Genomic DNA, 17,408 nt, shown 5'->3' with positions numbered 1-17,408 from the left:
GTTCTGGTTTGTTGAAGGATTGCTTTCTTGCTTTTTCTAGGGTGTAGTTTCTGTCCTTTGTGTTGGTGTTTTCCCGTTATTACCCTTTGAACGGCTTGATTTGTGGAAAGATATTGTGTGAATTTGGTTTTACCATGAAATAGTTTGATTTCTCCATCTATGGTAATTGAGAGTTTTGCTGGTATAGTAGCCTGGGTTGGCATTTGTGTTCTCTTAGGGTCTGCATACCATCTGTCCAGGATCCTCTGGCTTTCTTACTTTCTGTTGAGAAGTTTGGGGGTAATTCTAATAGGCTTAGCTTTATATGTTATTTGACCTTTTTCCCTTACTGCTCTTAATATTCTCTCTTTATTTAGTGCTTTTGTTGCTTTGACTTTTATGTGTCTGGAGGAATTTCTTTTCTGGTCCAGTCTATTTGGAGTTCTCTAGGTTTCTTGTATGTTCATGGGCATCACTTTCTTTAGGTTTGGTAGGTTTTCTTCTATTATTGTGTTGAAGATATTTACTGGCACTTTAATTTGAATATCTTCATTCTCATCTACTCCTATTATCCGTAGGTTTGGTCTTCTCATTATCACCTGGATTTCCTGGATGTTTTGAGTTAGGATCTTTTTGCATTTTGCATTTCATTTTATAGTTGTGCCCATGTTCTCTATGCAATCTTCTGCACCTGAGATTCTCTCTTCCATCTCTTGTATTCTCTTCCTGATGCTCGCATCTATAGTTTCTGATTTATTTCATAGGGTTTCTATCTACAAGAGTTGTCTCACTTTGTTTTTTTTTTGTTGTTGTTGTTGTTTTGTTTTTTGTTTTTTATGGTTTCTACTTCCCTTTTTTTGCTTTTTTTTTTTTGTTTTATGTTTTGTTTGTTTTTTTGTTTTGGATGGTTTTATTCAATTCCATCAACTTGCTTGGTTGTGTTTTCCTGTAGTTCTTTAATTTCTTTAAGATTCAATGCAATCCCCATCAAAATTGCCACTCATTTCTTCACTGAGTTAGAAAGGGCAATTTGCAAATGAATCTGGAATAACAAAAAAAAAAAAAAAAAAAACCTAGGATAGCAAAAACTGTTCTCAACAATAAAAGAACTTCTGGTGGAATCACCATGTCTGACATTAAGCTGTACTACAGAAAAATTGTGATAAGAACTGCATGGTTCTTGTACACCGACAGACATGTAGATCAATGGTATAGAATTGAAGACACAGAAATGGACCCACACACCTATGGTCACTTGATCTTTGACAAGGCAGCTAAAACCATCCAGTGGAAAAAAGACACCATTTTCAACAAATGGTACTGGCAAAACTGGAAGTTGTCATATAGATTAATGCAAATTGATCCATCCTTATATCCTTGTACAAAGCTTAAGTCTAAGTGGATCAAACACCTCCACATAAAACCAGAGACACTGATATTTAGAGGATAAAGTGGAAGAAAGCCTCGAAGATAGGGGCACAGGGGAAAAATGTCTATACAGAATAGCAATGGTTTGTACTATAAGATCAAGTATTGACAAATGGGAATTCATAAAATTACAAAGATTCTGTAAGGCAAAAGATACTATCAATAAGACAAAAATGCCAACAACACATTGGGAAAAGATCTTTAACAATCTTAAATCTGATAGGTGACTAATATCTAACATATACAAAAAGCTCAAGAAACTGGGCTCCAGAAAATCAAATAACCCCATTAAAAAATTGGGTACTGATCTAATCAAAGAATTCTCAACTGAGGAATACTGAAGGGACAGTAAAGAATACCTCCATGGCCTCTACATCAGCTCCTCCTCCCTGACCTGCTTGAATTCCAGTCCTGACTTCTTTCACTGATGACAAACAATGTGGAAATGTAAGCTGAATAAATCCTTTCCACCATAACTACTTCTTGGTCATGATGTTTGTGCAGGAATAGAAACCCTGACTAAGGCAAGTACAAAAAAAAAATTCCTTAAAGGATTCCAGCAAAACACAACCAAACAGGTGATAGTGTTGAACAAAACCATCCCAGATCTGAAAATGGAAGTAGAAACAATAAAGAAAACGCAAATGGAGACAGATCTGGGCATTGAAATCCTAGGAAACAAATCAGGAACCAGAGATGCAAGCATCAGCAACAGAATACAAGAAATGGAAGAGAATCTCAGGTGCAGAAGATTCCATAGGAAACATGGACACAGCAATCAAAGAAAATGCAAAATGCAAAAAGATCCTAACTCAAAACATCCAGGAAATCCAGGACACAATGAGAAGACCAACCTAGGGATAAAAGTATAAATGAGAATGAAGGTTTTCAACTTAAAGGGCCAGTAAATATCTTCAGCAAAATAATGGAAGAAAACTTTCCTAACCTAAAGAAGAGGTACCAATGAACATACAAGAAAGCTACAGAACTCCAAGTAGACTGCAACAGAAAAGATATTCCTTCCAACACATAATAATCAGCACAACCAATTAACTAAAATAAAGAGAGAATATTAAAAGCAGTTAGGTAAAAGGTCAAGTAACATATAAAGGGAGAAGTATTAGAATTACATGAGACTTCTCACTAGAGACTATGAAAGCAAGAAGATCCTGAACAGATGGTTGTTGGAGATCATACCATAAGAAAGTAAGCCTTTCTCAGTTTCCCACCCTAATAAGCCAAATGGCCTTGTTTTAAGGAGATGGTAGCCTGCTCCTCCCTATATCTTACTGGCAACAAAGAACCTAAAAGATTGAATTATAGTCCCATCTTCCTTATCTCTTCCTGTCTCCCAAGACTTCTAAGGCCATGAGTTATTTGATGAGCCCAGCTTGACACCCAGGACTGTTAAGGATGAAATTACATTCCAGAGATAAAACTCAGAGTGCCTCCCACATGCAGTCTAAATTTGCCCTCAGATGCCCACTACTTTGTTCTTTGTTAATTCCCCCTCAGCCCCTCCCTATTTCCCCTCATTGTGTGCTTATAACCTGGCATTTCAGCCTAATAAACTGTGATAGGTATTCTCATTGTTCTCCACTCTACTTTCTCGCTCATTTCTCTTTCAGGTTTGTGTTCCCTCTCAAACCCACGAATAACTGGGTCCTGCTGGACAGGACAAGTGGTGCCCAACATGGGCCCAAGGTTCCGACCTTTACTTTAGGCGGAGATTATGGAGTTTGACTCCCCCAGAGAAGTTTGTAACAACCCGAAGAAGAAATAAGTAGTGGAGGACAGCTCTTACACATCATGGGAGAAACTAGCTCTCTTTAAATGATTCATCTCCAGTGAGAAATGGGAACTAAGCTTTTGAAAGAGGCAGCTTTTATAAAAGGCTTAAAGATGTCTCTCCAGGAAAGAGGAGTTAGAGATAAAAAGAAAGATTTGATAAACTTTTTTTTTTATTTTCATTCATCAGGCATGTCCATGGTTTATTATAGATGGAGCAGAGATACATCTCAAGAAATGGAGAAGAGTAGGTAGAGAATAAAATGAAATTTTAGCAAAGCAGGGCCACGATGCTGTTCCTGCAAATATATTTACTTATTGGAGTCTAATCAGTGATTTGGTAGAGAGTGCAGTCGATGATCTGGAGAAAGAGCAGCTTTTTCAAGTAGCAGATTACTGCCTCTGTCCCCTGTCTCATGAAGCTTCAGAGAGCTCCCTCCCTACCAAAAAGCCTCCAATAGATGCATACAGGTCCGAATTCCGTGGGCTGCTCTCTACCCCCGCATCTCCTTCTGACCTGCCACTAATCAATCCAGTCTTTAAAAAACTTTTGGCTGAAGGCCCTTTAGTTTCTGTCGACCAGATAATTTAGAAGAAGAGGCAGTCTATCCCTGTAAGCCTGAGCGACTGCCTCATGCTTCAGCTCCTTCCTGCAGTGCTCTGCCCTATCTGCCACCTATCTCTGTTCCCCAGCCATGGCCTGAGACATTGCTGTTCTCTATTCTCATTGATGCTAAAGACAAACTCTTGTCTCAGGTAACAGAATTACAAGAATTTTTAGAGCTCCAACAATAATAAGCCCGCCTTTCTACAGAGCTCCCTTCACTCCAAAATACTTTAAAAGAGACTATCCTTGCCCAACCCCCAGCCACAGCCTCAGGTAGCATAAAAAAGAAAGTGCCTTGGCCATAAAAACTTAACAATGGCTTTCCCATAATCACTTGTTCCACAAGAGCTGCTAGGTCTGACCCGCCCACTTCTACAGCAAAGGAACACCCCCAGTCATCCATGCCGAATTTGCTTCTGCAGAAATTGGGTCTTTAGAAACGCCACAGGCCAACTTCTCCACAGAAACTAACAGCAAAGGTGGAGAGGAAAATGAGAATGAAAACAAAGTGGGACATGAGCCAGAGGAACAAATATTTGCTCCTGTCCAACAGACAGAATTCTGCAGATTCCATTGTAAGTACTTAAAAGAGCTTAATTCTGCAGTTCGAGCTTATGGCCCATCTGCCCCCTATATGCTTTCACTCCTAGAAGTTCTTCCAGGAAGCAGACATATGCTCCCCAGTGAGTGGATCAGAGTAATTCAAACTGTGTGAACAGTTGGATAATTTTTCTCATGGAAAGCCGATTTCATTACACCTCTAACTAAAGTTATTCAAGGGGCTGAAGAGGACTATAGTGAATTTGTGAGTCATTTGTTTGAGGCTGCAGAGAGGACCCTCGGTCATGACGCAGATAACAAACTAATTAGACAATGTGCTTATGCAAATGCTAATTTGGCCTGCAATGTTGTCTTTCACAGTAAGAAAAGTGACAAAGATCTTAATGAGATGATTCACCTTTGCCGTGATGTAGATATGTTCACTCACAAAATGTCTCAGACAGTCAATCTTGCTATGGGTGCAGCTCTCCAGCTTGTCATGGCAATCAGCACAGCTCTTAAGTAAGCCAGGCCACAGAAAATCTGTTTTAAATGTGGCCAGCTTGGACACTTTCCATGACAGTGTCCACTGCGCCTTCCCTTAATGGTGCTCCAGCGCCGTCTATTGGCCATTCTTTTCGGCCTACACGGCCCAATTTTCTTTGTCCACACTGCAAAAAAGGCAGATATTGTGCCAACACCTGATGATCCCCAACAGGTGTTTCTGGTAATTTCCTGCCTCCCTTTCAGGGAAATGGCTATGGGGTACAGCCCTGAGTCCCCAAGACCATCCCATTTCTTCCGGCCATGGGGAACAGCCAGCAAACAAACCAGCCACTGGTCTCTCCAGAGCCACTGCACAGGATTATACTTGTGTTCCACCACTGACTCAGTTTTAACACCTGAGGATGGAGTTCATATCCTTCCTACGGGGGTCTTTGGGCCTCCTCCACCCAATACATATTTTCTAATATTAGTTCGTGTTTCTGCAACTTTAAAAAGACATACTGTCCATCCCTCATTGGCGCATATAGATTACACTGGAGAAATTAAAATTTCAGTTAGTGCCTCTCAAGGTTCAATATCTATATTCAAAGGGCAACGTCTAGCACAAGCCCTGCCTCTACCTTTAGACACTTCTTATCCAGCAATGGGCACATGCCGTGGCTCCACACAGCCAGGGTCGTCAGACCTTTACTGGGTCCAAGCAATTACCAAAGACCGCCCTACACTCTGCCTTAAGATAAATGGCAAAAGATTTGAGGGCCTCTTAGTCTCAGGTGCTGATACCACTGTAATCTCACAAAGTGCCTGGGCCACTGCCCGGCCATTAATTGTCTCCTTAACTCATTTACAGGGAATTGGACAATCAAAAATACTCTCCAGAGTTCACAGCTGTTGACTTGGGAAGATGGTGAGGGAAACTGGCTCAATTCAGCCTTATGTTGTCCCTGGTCTGCCTGTTAACTTGTGGGGAAGAGACATTCACTCTCAAATGAGAGTCGTTATATGCAGTCCCAATGAAGTCATTACTCAACAAATGTTCGCCCATGGTTATCTCCCTGGACAGGGACTAGGTAAAATTGGACAAGATGGCCTGAGCCAATTGAGATCCCTCCCAAGATCGAACATACAGGCCTAGGTTACAATTCCCATTTTTTCTTAAGGACCAATGCTCTCCCTGCATGCCAGGCAGATAAGATTACATGGACAGATGACACCCCTGTCTGGCTTGACCAATGTTTCCTTCCTGCAGAAAAAAAAAATGTCAGCAGCCATAGACTTGGTGCAGGAACAGTTGGGAGCTGGACACATTGAATCTTCCACTTCGATTTAGAACACCCCTATCTTTGTTATAAGAAAACGAAATGGTAAATGGAGGTTGTTACAAGATCTTAGAGCAGTTAATAAGACCATGGTGCCCATGGGGGTCCTACAACCTGGGATCCCCTCTCAAGGGGCTACTCCTAGGGGATATGCCAAATTAGTAATTGATTTAAAAGATTGTTTCTTTTCCATTCCTCTCCATCCTGAAGATTTTAAACACTTTGCATTTACCCTCCCAGTAATTAATTTTATAGGGCCTTCTCCTCTCTTCCAATGGAGGGTCCTTCCTCAAGGCATGTCCAACAGTCCCACCCTTTGTCAGAAATATGTGGCACAAATTATTGATCCATTCAGAATATCTTACCCTGATCTATACGATGTCCACTACATAGATGAAATTTTGATTGCTGGACCTGATATAGACCAATTATATTTTGCAGGTCGAAAACTTGTTAATGCCCCTCAGAATCAAGGACTCCAGGTTTTTCCAGAGAAAATTCAGATCCACCATCCTCACATGTTTTTGGGTTTTGAATTATTTCCTAACAAAATTCTCTCTCAAAATGTTCAGGTAATTACAAGATCCCTTGCAGACTCTTAATGATTTTCAACGTGTGTTAGGAGATATTAATTGGATCTGCCCTTATCTTAAACTTACAAGAGGAGAACCAAAACTTTTGTTTGACATTCTGCTTGGAGTCCCAGATCTGTCCTCTCCATGCATGTTAACTCAAGAGGCACAAGAGTCACTAGCTAGAGTAGAACAGGCCATCAGTGAATAAAATATTGTATATTTCTCCCCAGAACTTCCCCTTCAGTTCCTTGTCTTCCCTAATCCTTTTTCACCCACAGGTCTGCTGTGGCAACTTAAACCTCTGTTTTGGGTCCACATGCCAGCCTCTCCCTCTAGAGTGCTGCCCACATATCCTCAGGTGGTTGCTAATGTTCTGTGCCTGGGCAGAGAAAAAGCTGCCTGTAAGCTTTTTGGCATAGATCCAGATGTTATTGTTTATCCCTATGATACCTCACAAGTTCAGTGGTTAATCAAAATAATGATAATTGGGCAGTTAATAGTATCTCCTTTCCAGGTGTGATTGACAATCACCCATGAACAGGCTTGACAAATTTTCTGCAGTGTAAGCTCTGCCTGACACTTTTACCTGAGCCACATATGAGAGATAACCCCCACGGAGTAATTCCTGGTGACTGTGGTAAATGGATGTTACCCCCTTTAGAAAGCTAAAATATATTCATGTCGCTGTTGATACCTTTAGTGGTTTTATCTGTGCATCTTTACAAACGGGAGAGGCCACCAAACATGTTATCAGCCATGTTCTTTCCTGCTTGGCAGCTGTGCCACAGCCTAAGATCCTCAAGACAGACAATGGCCCAGGATATGCTAGTGCCAGCTTTAAACAGTTTTGTGCTCAAATAAGCATTAAACATATTACTGGCATTCTCTATATTCCCCAAGGCCAAGGTATTGTAGAAAAAACTCATCAAACCCTTTAGAACATGCTTTTGAAATTACAGTCTTGGGAGGGGGGATTCTACATCCTCAGTCTGGTAACTCCAAGACACTTTTAAATCATGAATTATTTGTCTTAAACTTTCTTACATAAGACAATGCAGACACTCTGCTCCAGATCACCTCTGGCATCCTTGTATTGCTAATAATTATGCACAAGCTATGTGGAGAGACCCTTTGTCCAATAAATGGCAGGATCCAGACCCAGTCCTTATATGGGGCAAAGGACATGCTTGCATCTATGATTCAAGAGCACAAAATGCTAGATGGCTCCCTGAGCACCTCATAAACCATATGACTGTCCAGGGAAGAAAAACACTGAGGAAGTTTCTAAATGTGCTTCTTTGCAGAAAAATGAAAGTGCCTCGAAAGAAACCACTCCTGATCATCAAGATTTGGCTGTGTCTTTGCCTGATGAGAAGTATATCGCCAGTGGTAGGCCAAGCTAAGAAAACTCCTTACTGACTCTATAATTACACCTGGCTGATCATTAACAAGGCTGGTAACAGAGTTAATGCCACCTCCATAATTGAAGGTTCTATCCCATGGCCCATCCTGAGGGTCGAACTTTGTAAATTAGCCCCAGGAGGCCACAATGACTGGGGAACCCTCTCAGTATCCATGCCCCAAGAACTAGCTGTTGACGATCCAAGACAAGTTACTGCTCCCGCCCCTGGATGTGCTAGCTTAAGTCGAAGGAGAACACTCATCAGTGTTTTAAAAGGATGGGGCATGTATATTTGTCCTGGCCCCAGTCACAGGAGCCACACTTTTAATTATAAATGTGGTTTCCTCCCTGATTATTTCTGTGCTTCCTGGGGCTGTGAGACCACAGGAGACATCTGTTGGAAACCCACCTCTAACTGGGACCTAATAAAGGTCCAGTGCAGGCCCGATCATGCAGCCTGTAATAGTTCCAACCAAACTTCCCTAGGGTTGTGCAACACCTTGGAGAGTTCCTTTACTGACTCAGGAAAATAATTTAATTGGGAAAATATATGAGGGGGCTGAGTGGGGATTACACATCTATAGAGAAGAAAGAGATTTCAGAGTAATTTTCAAAATCCAGATACTTAAGAACACCCCATTCTTAGGGTCGGCTGCTATAGGCCCCAACCTTATTCTGCATCCCAAATCACAAAAAAGATTAAGTCTCCCACAGGCCATTACCCTGGGTCCACTTGGGACTACTATATTACAGCCTATTTTACCTGTTGGATATCCCTCCTCCTCAGAATTGATTTTATCCTTGGTAAATGCATTAATTGCTACTATGCATGCCGCTAATGCTACCCAATATGAAGAATGTTGGATGTGCTTTTCTCCTCAACATCCCTTTTACAAAAGAGAGGCAACATTTGTATTCATTATTGCAATCAATGATTCCAACAGACTTAGATGGAACCCGAAGAACCATGACAGGCTCACTCTGAGTCAGGTGTCTGGCCTAGGCTTATGCCTTTTGGGGCCTTCCACGCTTCCCCCTCAGGCCTTCTTAGAGGTATGCAATCAGACTATAATTATAAATGCTACCTCTTGATACCTGGGAGAACCTAATGGTACTTATTTAGCATGTTCTACTGGGCTTACTAGCGATGTAGTTACCCAGACCTTTTTAAATGAAAGAGATTATTGTGTTCTGGTTCAGCTTCTCCCAAAACTGACAGTACACCATGCAGAGGACCTCCTCCGATTCTGGGAGAGAGGCACAAACCTACCTTTTGATAAGACAGAGCCTATCTCTGCAGTGAACTTAGCAGTAATCCTGGGCTTAGGAACCACAGGTACAGGAACTGGCATTGCCTCTTTGGTCACTTTCCAACAGCAATACACCCAGCTTAGCCTTGCTGTGGACAGAGATATACAAGAGTTAAAAAAGGGTTGAAATTTTAAAAGACTTCTTGGTCTCTCTGTCTGAGGTAGTATTACAGAACAGATGAGGCCTTGATTTAATATTCCTATAAGAGGGATGGCTAAGTGCAGCTCTCAAAGAAGAATGTTGTTTTTATTCTTGTAAGACTGGCTTAGTTCAAGATACCATAAATAAAGTTAAAATTAGTTTAGAAGAGAGAAACCGCAACAGAGAGAAACAAGAATATTGGTATCAAAATTGATTTTCTATTTCTCCTTGGCTCACTACCCTACTTCCCAGCCTTTTGGGAACTTTCGTGTGTATTTTGCTGCTTTTATCTTTTGGCCCTTGGGCCTTTAATAGATTATCCAGCTTTGTTAAGTCACAGATTGAAGCTGCTTTAAGCAAGCCGGTTGCAGTTCACTATCATTGACTAGTATCTAAGTCTCAGACAAAGATCTTCCTTCCACCAACACAGAAAGAGCAGCGGCTGGCCTCCAGTTTTCTTCCCTTGCTGCAAATGCAGAGTCCCCTTGGTTCCTCAAGCCATGGAGACAATAAAGATGAAGAAGATGATCTCCATCTCTTAATATAGCCTGAGAGCCAAAAATTGTGGTGTTATGATTGGCATAATTGTTGTAGGAACAGCCCACAAAGGCCTTACTGAATCAGAGGTTGACAATTCTCCTTTAGGAGCTGCACAGGACTCAGAACTGTGTATGCTGGTTCCTGATAATATGAATTCAGTATGGGCACCAGCTTGGGTATGAGGTTAAGCACTGCAGGTTAAGGTCCAATTAGACCATTTCTGACTTCCCTGAGAGACACTCCCGGTTTACAAGGAGATTGGTATCTAGTTCCAGTTACAACCGAAGAATCTTTCTAAGGCTCTGCCTCCCCTCCCCAAAAGGTACCAAGAGCCATGAGTGTGGGTCATGACAGCACCCACGGGAGGAATCAGGTCAATGCTCCCCCAGCCATGATTAATGCCAACTCATCCAAGGATGAGAAGAACATTTAGTCACCTCAGTTAAGTGTGGCCTAATAAATTAATTCAAAAGGGGTAGATGTTGGAGACCATACCATGGGAAAGTAAGCCTTTCTCAGATTTTATACAGACCCTGAGAGCAAACTAATGCAAGTCCAGGCTACTATATGCAGCAAAACTCTCAATTACTGAAGATGGAGAAATCAAAGTTTTCCCTTACAAAATCAAATTCCCACAATATCTTTCCATGAATCCAGACCTTCAAAAGATAATAAAGGGAAAACTCCAAAACACGGAGGAAAATTATGCCCTAGAAAAAGCAAGTAAGTAATCCTTCAACAAACTTTAAAAAGATAGCCGCAAGAACAGAATCCAATTCCAACTCTATCAACAAAGATAACAGGAAGCAAAATTACTTTTCCTTAATATCTCTTAATATCAGTGGACTCAATTCCTCAATAAAACTACATAGACTAACAGAATGGCTACATAAACAAGACCAATAATTTGCTACATACTGGAAACTCACCTCAGGCACAAAGAAAGCTACTACCTTAGAGAAAATGGCTGGCAACATATTTCCAAGCAAACAGTCCAAAGAAAAAAGCTGGAGATCTTTCTGTCTTCTTTAATTTCTTTCTTCAGAGTTTTGAAGTTATTATCATATAGATCTTTCACTTCCTTAGTTAGAGTCACACCAAGATATTTTATTTTATTTTTGACTATTGAGAAGGGTGTTGTTTTCCTAATTTCTTTCTCAGCCTGTTTATTCTTTGTGTAGAGAAAGGCCATTGACTTGTTTGAGTTAATTTTATATCCAGCTACTTCATTAAAACTGTTTATAAGGTTTAGAAGTTCTCTGGTGGAATTTTTAGGGTCATTTATATATACTATGGTATCATGTGCAAAAAGTGATATTTTGACTTCATTTTTCCAATTTTTATCCCCTTGATCTCCTTTTGTTGTCGAATTACTCTGGCTAGGACTTCAAGTACTATGTTGAATAGGTAGGGAGAAAGTGGGCAGCCTTGTCTAGGCCCTGATTTTAGTAGCATTACTTCCAGCTTCTCATCATTTACTTTGATGTTGGTTACTGGTTTGCGGTAGATTGCTTTTATCATGTTTAGGTATGGGACTTGAATTCCTGATCTTTCTAAGACTTTTATCATGAATGGGTGTTGAATCTAGTCAAATGCTTTTTCTGCATCTAAGGAGATGATCATGTGGATTTGTCTTTGAGTTTGTTTATATAATAGATTACGTTGATGGATTTCCTTATTTTAAACCATCCCTCCATCCCTGGAATAAAACCTACTTGGTCAGGATGGATGATTGCTTTAATGTGTTCTTGCCTGACCTAAAGCTTTACTACAGAGCAATTGTGATCAAAACTGCATGGTACTGGTATAGTGACAGACAAGTAGACCAATGGAATAGAATTGAAGACCCAGAAATGAACCCACACACCTATGGTCACTTGATCTTCAACAAGGGAGCTAAAACCATCCAGTGGAAGAAAGACAACATTTTCAACAAATGGTGCTAGCACAACTAGTGGTTATCATGTAGAAGAAATCGAATCGATCCATTCTTATCTCCTTGTACTAAGGTCAAATCTAAGTGGATCAAGGACCTCCACATAAAACCAGAGACATTGAAACTTATAGTAGAGAAAGTGGGGAAAAGCCTCAAAGATATGGGCACAGGGGAAAACTTCTTGAATAGAACAGCACTGGCTTGTGCTGTAACACCGAGAATTGACAAATGGGACCTCATGAAACTGCAAAGTTTCTGCAAGGCAAAAGACACCGTTAATAAGACAAAAAGGCCACCAACAGATTGGGAAAGGATCTTTACCTATCCTAAATCAGATAGGGGACTAATATCCAATATATATAAAGAACTCAAGAAGGTGGACTCCAGAAAATCAAATAACCCCATTAAAAATGGGGCTCAGAGCTAAACAAAGAATTCTCACCTGAGGAGTACCGAATGGCTGTGAAGCACCTGAAAAAATGTTCAGCATCCTTAATCATCAGAAATGCAAATCAAAACAACCCTGAGATTCCATCTCACACCAGTCAGAATGGCTAAGATCAAAAATTCAGGTGATAGGAGATGCTGGCGAGGATGTGGAGAAAGAGGAACACTCCTCCATTGTTGGTGGGATTGCAAGCTTGTACAACCACTCTGGAAATCAGTCTGGTGGTTCCTCAGAAAATTGGACATATTACTACTGGAGGATCGAGCAATACCTCTCCTGGGCATATATCCAGAAGATGTCCCAACCAGTAAGAAGGACACATGCTCCACTATGTTCATAGCAGACTTATTTATAATAGCTAGAACATGGAAAGAACCCAGATGCCCCTCAACAGAGGAATGGATACAAAAATGTGATTCATTTACACAATGGAGTACTACTGAGCTATTAAAAGGAATGAATTTATGAAATTCCTAGGCAAATGATTGGACCTATAGGGCATCATCCTGCTTGAGGTAACACAATCACAAATGAACTCAAATGATATGTTCTCACTGATAAGTGGATATTAGCCCAGAAACTTAATATACCCGAGATATAAGATACAATTCTGCAAAACACATGAAACTGAAGAAGAACGAAGACCGAAGTGTGGACACTTTGCCCCTTCTTAGAATTGGAAAAAATCACCCATGGAAGGAGTTACAGAGATAAAGTTTGGAGCTGAGACAAAAGGATGGACCATCTAGACACTACCATATCCAGGGATCCATCCTATAATTAGCCTCCAAACAATGACACCATTGCATACACTAGCTAGCTCAGTTATAATACAAGTTTCACCTTACTTTCTAAATTGGAAAATTCATGTTCACAACTGAGAATTCATCAGTATTCAAATAATGTTAATTATTAATTCCAATATTCAAAAAATGTAAATTATATAAGAATAATCTGTAATGAAGTGAAATATACCAGACATGACTACAATGTTGTTAAAGTGATGAAATTAGCATATTTCTCTAAAACAACAGTTCAATGACCTGGTAATGCCAAAAGGGAGCAAAAATGTTGTGCATTGCTTTAAATGATTTCTAGGTACTCTTGAAGCTCAAGAAGGACACATATCTAAGATAAACCTGAGGAACACAGTGAGATTTGACTCAAAAAAGAGAAGAATTAAAGTCATTTTAGCTTCACCCATTCAAGGTGGTAGAATTCTGGATATAAAGATGGCTCACCTTGTATAGGTGCTTAGTGCTAAGCCTAAGGACCTTAGTTTGATCCCTAGTATGAAAATAGTAGGAGAAAATCAATTTCTGCAAGTTGTTCTCTGACATCCACACATGTGTACTGTGGCATGAGATTATGCACACACAAACACATTAAATAAACAAATGAATTTGAATAAATAAATCCAAATAATTTGAACTTTAGGCCATTGCCTGCTGTATGCATTAAAGATGGCAAAATCAGAGCTTGCAAGAAGGTTGAACCAGTCAAATGTCTTGTTTCCCTGCCTGCCACCTGGATTTCAAGCCCTGAATCCACATGGGAGAAAGGGAGAATTTCACTGAGTTGTTCTTATACACAATAAACAAGCGAATATAAATAATCTGTAATAATAAAGGCAACTTTTTGACTATTGCATTAACTGTGGTAGAATCAGGACTGACTATATTATAAATGTCACTGAAGTCCACCTTGGTGGACCAATGAGTTTTACTAGGATTCCTTACAGGAATATGTGTGAGGACTTACTTACAGAAGCAGAAATGACTCGGAGGCAGCTGCACCACCAAAGCCCACCCCAGGATGGGTGAGTGCTCACAAAGCCTGGGACCTGGAGCACACTGCACAGCCTGAAGGCAGCATAACAGGTTGGAGAGAGTCTTTTCCATGTGTCTCGCTGAGTCTAAACCTCTTCCAGGCATGGCAGCTGCAGCTCCCCTGGTTTCTATTTCTTTTGGGCAACTAGTCTCATCTTCACCGAGACTCCTCTTTTGTAGCTCAGCTTACTGCATCTGAGAGAGAATTACAGCTTTTAGTCCTTCCTCTGGCATGGAGGAACCTAGTGACTGTTGTCAGTTTGGGGGACACCTTGAAGCTCTTTGGTGGCATTTGCATTCCTGTTTAAAGAGCTTCCTGAAGCTCCTTTGAGTTGTTTATCCCTCTGCTTAAGGAGATTCCTGCACGGTGGAAGGTTTTGATCCTCTGAGGACACTATTATACAACAGTTTATTAAGGGCTTTTGGAGTTATATTAGTAATAATTTCAAATGTACTTGTATTTTACACTTAATAATAATTTTATATGTCACAATGTAATATTATAATAATCATTTCAACTCTGCCTTATCCTGATAACATGGTTTCACATATACCTGGGAGTATGGTAGCATCAGGACCCATTCTCTGTCCAGGGAGCTGGACCATGATAATGAATTTTATACTCAGGTGATCATTAATTTTATTTCTAGTTGCCAATTTTTAGGGCACACCATTTACTTTGAGACTCCCAGAACTTGAGATTTCTAAATGGTTCTCTCTGGGAGTTGGAACAGGAAGAAAACTATACAGATAGACCCCAACACACACAATCCTGATGAGCTGAGTGAAAGTATAATCTAGTCTGTGTCCACTATTTATCCAGTATAGTCCACAGAGGGCATGGTACCTGATATCTGCATTGACATTGTTTCAAGCCAAGCAGGGATGAGAGAAACTAGACAAGGGACAGATGTTTTCTTTTGTTCAAAGTGGTTTGGGGATCCACACCATTGGATCTCCTAAGTGACTACATTATAGAATCGTTGGCCCAAGTATGTGGGGCTCCCAGCAAAAGTTTAAATCACACTTCTACTAGGTAGGTCTGTTTTCACCAACAAGTGAAGAATTATTTCAGTCTTGGTTTTGGTTTTGGACAGGGTCTCATTATGTAGCTCAGAGTAACCTGAAACACACTGTGTAGACCAGGCTAGCCTCAAACTCACAGAGGCCTCTGACTCTGGGGTACTAGTTTTAAAGGCTCGTGTTACTACCACACCCAGCCCCAATAATTGAAGTTTTAGGGAGTCAAACCTTTGTAGAAAGACTGGGACATCTTGTCTCATAAAAAAGGATTGCAGGAATCCAGTTCTTTTTTGTCTCTCCAGGCCATTGACCTTCCATATAAGTTTTTTCACATACATGTCCAAAATAGATCCTTAGCTTCTGGGCTCTAGTGTCTACTAGGACCAAAAAAAGATTTCTTGCTATGGCAGCTATGAGAAGTGGGCTAAATTTTATTTCCTAAGAAAAAGAATGGGAGGCCTGGATGTGGCTTAGTGCATGATAGAAACTCTCTTGAAATATAACACGGTCCATATGTTCATGCCCTTTACAGTCTGCCAGCCAGTTTTGTATCAGGGGTTTCTTAAGTTAGGGATACTGAAATTAGAAGGTTACCAGGTCCTTGGTTGACAGTGTGATTCAGCAGGCTCCTTTTGAAGGAGCACAATTTTTGCACTTTTCCTGCCAGGTGGTTCATAAGATGTGCTCCCAGTAGGAACAGTAAAAAAAAAATGGGGGGGGGGCTTTAGGGGTGCATCTTGCCAGAGTTGAACGATGTTCAAAAATGCAGTTATCATTTAGCCTTCATTCACACTCAGAGACAATATTTCTATGGTTGCACAGACATATGAAATTATTGACAGTGGTTTTCCTAGGTTAGAGAATAGTATCTTTTTCATCATTTGTCCCTGCCTTAGGGGACAGCTTAGGTCTTCCTGTCATTCCACTGTTGGGGAGCACTGTGTATCAATACATACTGTCTCCCATGGTGTTAGATGGAGAAGGTGATTTTGTTACACTTGAAAAGTGGATGTGGTAAATAAAGCAGGGTCCAAGTAACTCCTTGGCCCAACTGAGTCAGACAAATACAGTAGATAACTGAATAAGCAGGCTGGGCCCACAAAGCAGGGCCAGGTTAAACCTAACAAGTAGTGGCTATTTATCCTGTCCATAGAAGGTAAAGTAATGCTAATAGACACTTTCAGAACAGGTACAGTTAGCTGCCTATTTACTCCTGATAGGGCAACAGTGACAGATATATTTCTACCTAAGTATATTACCTTGTCAAACAGTGAGTTGACTTTTTGTTGTTGTTTTTGTTGTTGTTTGTTTGTTTGATTTTTTGTAAGGGGGGCATGTCTTTACAGGAACATGACTGACTGTAAATGCAGATGCATCACAGAGAAGGAACTCTATCATGAGTGCTAAATCATGTGACCTTTGGCCCCAGGAGCTCCCTTCTCAACCAGCAGGCAGATATATCAAAGATATAATCTATTCACCCCAGCAATTCTTTTAATCTTTCCCAGCCTTTGGGATGGCCCAGGAAACCTTACAGCTTTCTGAGCTTCCTAAAACTTGCAAGTTTTATTTAGTTCTGAGTTGTAGGATCCTCCATCCTCCTTATAGGAAGGAATGTGTGAGTAATTTGCTTAAAAAAAAACAGTTATTTTATATGAGTACGTTTTTTTGTTTTGTTTTAATCTCATGTGTGGGATAAGGGGCTGCTTCATAATTTCTCCAGGTGCAGATAGTTTATGTTTGAAATTCTAGGGACTCTTGAGAGGATATAAATGCAAGAGCTCCTGAAATGATCTGGGGCAGCTGCTATTCCTGCTGCATCTGCGTTTGTTATGGCTGGATTAAAGAACAATGCTCTAGCTACTGGAGCAAGGTTGTGGATTTATGTGTGTCAAAGGGCAATGATAGACCTATGTTGTTGCAAGGAGAAAAACAAGTCCATAATTCAGCACACAAAGTAGGGTATTACTTTGATATAAAAACTGTTTAATGTTAATTTAAAAATAGTTGAATAGGGGCTAGGAAGTTGTCTAAC

Source organism: Mus musculus, chromosome X, assembly GCF_000001635.26.
Source record: "Mus musculus strain C57BL/6J chromosome X, GRCm38.p6 C57BL/6J".
NCBI classification, from domain to species: Eukaryota; Metazoa; Chordata; class Mammalia; order Rodentia; family Muridae; genus Mus; species Mus musculus.
Note: the sequence above shows the minus strand (reverse complement) of the source record.